A 7,037-nucleotide genomic window follows, 5' to 3' on the forward strand; every position below is an offset into this window, starting at 1 on the left:
TTGCAGCCTTCCTCACAACAATGGCTGTACACAAGTTTCATCTATTTTTTAGATCCGGCTTCCAAAAAGTACATCGATATCACTTAAGTGGCCATATCTCGAGATAGGGTTGCCAGATCTTCAATGTTTTGGGCTCGTTGGAAAGGTTTTTTGATAACCTAACCAACGTTGGGTCGGATGATGGATCCGGACAAAGTTTACATAAATTTAATTGAGATCCGGCTTCAGAAAAGTACATAAATGTCACTTAAGTGGCCATATCTCGAGACAGGGTTGCCAGATCTTCAATGTTTTGGACTCATTGGAAAGGTCTTTTGATAAACTAACCAACGTTGGGTTGGATGGTGGATCCGGACATAGTTTACATTTAAGTGAGATCCGGCTTCAAAAAAGTACATAAATATCACTTAAGTGGCCATATCTCGAGACAGGGTTGCCAGATCTTCAATGTTTTGGACACGTTGGAACGGTCTTTTGATAACCTAACCAACAACAGGTCGGATGGTGGATCCGGACATAGTTTACATACATTTAAGTGAGATCCGGCTTCAAAAAAGTACATCAATATCACTTAAGGGGCCATATCTCGAGACAGGGTTGCCAGATCTTCAATAATTTAGACTCGTTGGAAAGATTTTTTGATAATCTAACCAACGATGGGTCGGATGATGGACCCGGACATAGTTTACATACATTTAAGTGAGATCCGGCTTCAAAAAAGTATATCAATATCACTTAAGTGGCCATATCTCGAGACAGGGTTGCCAGATCTTCAATGTTTTGGACTCGTTGGAAAGGTCTTTTGATAACCTAACCAACGATGGGTCGGATGATGGACCCGGACATAGTTTACATACAGTTAAGCGAGATCCAAATATATGTGAAAACACATTTTTATACATAACTTTTGAACTACTTATCGAAATTTCAATCTGTATAAAACTCGATCTATGGGACCCTAAACCAAGTCGAATGCAACAAGTTCGGGTCAAATCGGTTCAGCCAGTGCCGAGAAACATGAGCTAGTTTGTTGGTCACATACATACATACACACACACATACACACACACACATACACACATACATACACACACATACACACAGACATTTGTTCAGTTTTCGATTCTGAGTAGATATGTACACATGAAGGTGGGTTTACGACGTTTTTATACGAAGTTCATTTTTAGAGCAGGATTATAGCCTTACCTCAGTGAGGAAGGCAAAAATCGAGTGTTTCATGTTTTAACATTGAAAATCGGACCATTGTTGCTGAGATATCGACATTAGAAAATTGTGGGTTGTTTTGGTGGGACTTAGAAAACTTCAATTTTCGTGTTTCTTTTTCTCAAAGCGGCTGTATCTCAGCAACCCGAGGTCCAATCTTAAATATCTCTTAGACAATTTTTTAGCAAATTTTCTGAACTTTAAAAAAAAATGTTTCTAGAAATGGTCGCTCATGGTCGATCGAAAAACTGCAAATCCCTAGTAACATTTTTAAACTTACAGGTTTTATCATGGTTCTGGAAACCCTCATACGGCCTAAATAGGCTTTTATGGCCTACTTAAAACCTAAAATGTTACTTGGGATGTTTCGCCAAAATCAAACATTCGGTAGCTATATCTTGAAAACAGAGCCCTTTATCAAAAATCAGTAAAGTGTTAAGTACTCGATTGGAAATTCAATTTTACATAAAAAAATACGTCAGTTTTTTTTTTGCATGAAATTTCGATTTTTATTCCAAAAATCACTACTTTTAAAAAAATTATAAATCGGCGACAGATTTTTTGCCATGTTTCTCTATGGCTCAAAAGTTGCGGGTTTTTGTCCCCTAAAACATATCAAAAATCTCGAGAATAAAAAAATATGTATTTTGAGAAATTGAGTTTTTTTGAAAAAAAGTTAAATAAAAAATCTGTATTTTTTCCATGTACCTAATCTTTTCTCAATAGACCTCAACAATACCTGCAACTTTGCCGATAACACCAAATTGATCAGAAAATTCACTCAAAAGTTACAGCTGTTTGAATATTTACGTACAATTTTTGTATGGACAGCAGCCAAAATTGTATGGAGACTTGTATGGGTGAACCAATGATGCAAAATAGCTTATTTGGTCATTGTCAAAATCGGCCGATTTCGTAGAGATTGTGTTTTCGGCTTAAATTGGTATGGAACGTTTTAAATTCATTAGAAAGTTGTTCAAGTTTACTTTCTAAATTTGGCAAACAAGTTAGGTAATTTATCTGCAATTTTCAACACTAAACTAGGAAAAAAAATTATGGAAAAGTGTTTCAGTTCATTGCCGCCAAAAGGTGATAAAATTGAATCAACCAACATTCTTCACTTAGGCCAAATATTGCAAATATTTTTTAATATTTGTTGAAAGGTGCTTTCAAATAAGAAATTCGGTAACGTTTTTAGAACATTATGCACGTAAAGCAGTTTTGAGTTCAATTAGTTGGGTGGTGACGCGCGGTCAATTATGTGGCATTGTGTGTGAAAAGAAAAGAATTTTATTTCGTGTTTCATCCTGGTTGGCTTGCCCACAAGCAGAAGAAAATCAGTTCAATTAGTTGGGTGGTGACGCGCGGTCAATTATGTGGCATTGTGTGTGAAAAGAAAAGAATTTTATTTCGTGTTTCATCCTGGTTGGCTTGCCCACAAGCAGAAGAAAATCAGTTCAATTAGTTGGGTGGTGACGCGCGGTCAATTATGTGGCATTGTGTGTGAAAAGAAAAGAATTTTATTTCGTGTTTCATCCTGGTTGGCTTGCCCACAAGCAGAAGAAAATCAGTTCAATTAGTTGGGTGGTGACGCGCGGTCAATTATGTGGCATTGTGTGTGAAAAGAAAAGAATTTTATTTCGTGTTTCATCCTGGTTGGCTTGCCCACAAGCAGAAGAAAATCAGTTCAATTAGTTGGGTGGTGACGCGCGGTCAATTATGTGGCATTGTGTGTGAAAAGAAAAGAATTTTATTTCGTGTTTCATCCTGGTTGGCTTGCCCACAAGCAGAAGAAAATCAGTTCAATTAGTTGGGTGGTGACGCGCGGTCAATTATGTGGCATTGTGTGTGAAAAGAAAAGAATTTTATTTCGTGTTTCATCCTGGTTGGCTTGCCCACAAGCAGAAGAAAATCAGTTCAATTAGTTGGGTGGTGACGCGCGGTCAATTATGTGGCATTTTGTGTGAAAAGAAAAGAATTTTATTTCGTGTTTCATCCTGGTTGGCTTGCCCACAAGCAGAAGAAAATCACTTCAATTAGTTGGGTGGTGACGCGCGGTCAATTATGTGGCATTGTGTGTGAAAAGAAAAGAATTTTATTTCGTGTTTCATCCTGGTTGGCTTGCCCACAAGCAGAAGAAAATCAGTTCAATTAGTTGGGTGGTGACGCGCGGTCAATTATGTGGCATTGTGTGTGAAAAGAAAAGAATTTTATTTCGTGTTTCATCCTGGTTGGCTTGCCCACAAGCAGAAGAAAATCAGTTCAATTAGTTGGGTGGTGACGCGCGGTCAATTATGTGGCATTGTGTGAAAAGAAAAGAATTTTATTTCGTGTTTCATCCTGGTTCGCTTGCCCACAAGCAGAAGAAAATCAGTTCAATTTGTTGGGTGGTGACGCGCGGTCAATTATGTGGCATTGTGTGTGAAAAGAAAAGAATTTTATTTCGTGTTTCATCCTGGTTCGCTTGCCCACAAGCAGAAGAAAATCAGTTCAATTAGTTGGGTGGTGACGCGCGGTCAATTATGTGGCATTGTGTGTGAAAAGAAAAGAATTTTATTTCGTGTTTCATCCTGGTTGGCTTGCCCACAAGCAGAAGAAAATCAGTTCAATTAGTTGGGTGGTGACGCGCGGTCAATTATGTGGCATTGTGTGTGAAAAGAAAAGAATTTTATTTCGTGTTTCATCCTGGTTGGCTTGCCCACAAGCAGAAGAAAATCAGTTCAATTTGTTGGGTGGTGACGCGCGGTCAATTATGTGGCATTGTGTGTGAAAAGAAAAGAATTTTATTTCGTGTTTCATCCTGGTTCGCTTGCCCACAAGCAGAAGAAAATCAGTTCAATTTGTTGGGTGGTGACGCGCGGTCAATTATGTGGCATTGTGTGTGAAAAGAAAAGAATTTTATTTCGTGTTTCATCCTGGTTGGCTTGCCCACAAGCAGAAGAAAATCAGTTCAATTAGTTGGGTGGTGACGCGCGGTCAATTATGTGGCATTGTGTGTGAAAAGAAAAGAATTTTATTTCGTGTTTCATCCTGGTTGGCTTGCCCACAAGCAGAAGAAAATCAGTTCAATTAGTTGGGTGGTGACGCGCGGTCAATTATGTGGCATTGTGTGTGAAAAGAAAAGAATTTTATTTCGTGTTTCATCCTGGTTGGCTTGCCCACAAGCAGAAGAAAATCAGTTCAATTAGTTGGGTGGTGACGCGCGGTCAATTATGTGGCATTGTGTGTGAAAAGAAAAGAATTTTATTTCGTGTTTCATCCTGGTTGGCTTGCCCACAAGCAGAAGAAAATCAGTTCAATTAGTTGGGTGGTGACGCGCGGTCAATTATGTGGCATTGTGTGTGAAAAGAAAAGAATTTTATTTCGTGTTTCATCCTGGTTGGCTTGCCCACAAGCAGAAGAAAATCAGTTCAATTAGTTGGGTGGTGACGCGCGGTCAATTATGTGGCATTTGTGTGAAAAGAAAAGAATTTTATTTCGTGTTTCATCCTGGTTGGCTTGCCCACAAGCAGAAGAAAATCAGTTCAATTAGTTGGGTGGTGACGCGCGGTCAATTATGTGGCATTTTGTGTGAAAAGAAAAGAATTTTATTTCGTGTTTCATCCTGGTTGGCTTGCCCACAAGCAGAAGAAAATCAGTTCAATTAGTTGGGTGGTGACGCGCGGTCAATTATGTGGCATTGTGTGTGAAAAGAAAAGAATTTTATTTCGTGTTTCATCCTGGTTGGCTTGCCCACAAGCAGAAGAAAATCAGTTCAATTAGTTGGGTGGTGACGCGCGGTCAATTATGTGGCATTTGTGTGAAAAGAAAAGAATTTTATTTCGTGTTTCATCCTGGTTGGCTTGCCCACAAGCAGAAGAAAATCAGTTCAATTAGTTGGGTGGTGACGCGCGGTCAATTATGTGGCATTGTGTGTGAAAAGAAAAGAATTTTATTTCGTGTTTCATCCTGGTTGGCTTGCCCACAAGCAGAAGAAAATCAGTTCAATTAGTTGGGTGGTGACGCGCGGTCAATTATGTGGCATTGTGTGTGAAAAGAAAAGAATTTTATTTCGTGTTTCATCCTGGTTGGCTTGCCCACAAGCAGAAGAAAATCAGTTCAATTAGTTGGGTGGTGACGCGCGGTCAATTATGTGGCATTGTGTGTGAAAAGAAAAGAATTTTATTTCGTGTTTCATCCTGGTTGGCTTGCCCACAAGCAGAAGAAAATCAGTTCAATTAGTTGGGTGGTGACGCGCGGTCAATTATGTGGCATTGTGTGTGAAAAGAAAAGAATTTTATTTCGTGTTTCATCCTGGTTGGCTTGCCCACAAGCAGAAGAAAATCAGTTCAATTTGTTGGGTGGTGACGCGCGGTCAATTATGTGGCATTGTGTGTGAAAAGAAAAGAATTTTATTTCGTGTTTCATCCTGGTTGGCTTGCCCACAAGCAGAAGAAAATCAGTTCAATTAGTTGGGTGGTGACGCGCGGTCAATTATGTGGCATTGTGTGTGAAAAGAAAAGAATTTTATTTCGTGTTTCATCCTGGTTGGCTTGCCCACAAGCAGAAGAAAATCAGTTCAATTTGTTGGGTGGTGACGCGCGGTCAATTATGTGGCATTGTGTGTGAAAAGAAAAGAATTTTATTTCGTGTTTCATCCTGGTTGGCTTGCCCACAAGCAGAAGAAAATCAGTTCAATTAGTTGGGTGGTGACGCGCGGTCAATTATGTGGCATTGTGTGTGAAAAGAAAAGAATTTTATTTCGTGTTTCATCCTGGTTGGCTTGCCCACAAGCAGAAGAAAATCAGTTCAATTAGTTGGGTGGTGACGCGCGGTCAATTATGTGGCATTGTGTGTGAAAAGAAAAGAATTTTATTTCGTGTTTCATCCTGGTTGGCTTGCCCACAAGCAGAAGAAAATCAGTTCAATTAGTTGGGTGGTGACGCGCGGTCAATTATGTGGCATTGTGTGTGAAAAGAAAAGAATTTTATTTCGTGTTTCATCCTGGTTGGCTTGCCCACAAGCAGAAGAAAATCAGTTCAATTAGTTGGGTGGTGACGCGCGGTCAATTATGTGGCATTGTGTGTGAAAAGAAAAGAATTTTATTTCGTGTTTCATCCTGGTTGGCTTGCCCACAAGCAGAAGAAAATCAGTTCAATTAGTTGGGTGGTGACGCGCGGTCAATTATGTGGCATTGTGTGTGAAAAGAAAAGAATTTTATTTCGTGTTTCATCCTGGTTGGCTTGCCCACAAGCAGAAGAAAATCAGTTCAATTAGTTGGGTGGTGACGCGCGGTCAATTATGTGGCATTGTGTGTGAAAAGAAAAGAATTTTATTTCGTGTTTCATCCTGGTTGGCTTGCCCACAAGCAGAAGAAAATCAGTTCAATTTGTTGGGTGGTGACGCGCGGTCAATTATGTGGCATTGTGTGTGAAAAGAAAAGAATTTTATTTCGTGTTTCATCCTGGTTGGCTTGCCCACAAGCAGAAGAAAATCAGTTCAATTAGTTGGGTGGTGACGCGCGGTCAATTATGTGGCATTGTGTGTGAAAAGAAAAGAATTTTATTTCGTGTTTCATCCTGGTTGGCTTGCCCACAAGCAGAAGAAAATCAGTTCAATTTGTTGGGTGGTGACGCGCGGTCAATTATGTGGCATTGTGTGTGAAAAGAAAAGAATTTTATTTCGTGTTTCATCCTGGTTGGCTTGCCCACAAGCAGAAGAAAATCAGTTCAATTTGTTGGGTGGTGACGCGCGGTCAATTATGTGGCATTGTGTGTGAAAAGAAAAGAATTTTATTTCGTGTTTCATCCTGGTTGGCTTGCCCACAAGCAGAA

This window comes from Culex quinquefasciatus, chromosome 3 (assembly GCF_015732765.1).
Source record: "Culex quinquefasciatus strain JHB chromosome 3, VPISU_Cqui_1.0_pri_paternal, whole genome shotgun sequence".
Lineage (NCBI taxonomy): Eukaryota > Metazoa > Arthropoda > Insecta > Diptera > Culicidae > Culex > Culex quinquefasciatus.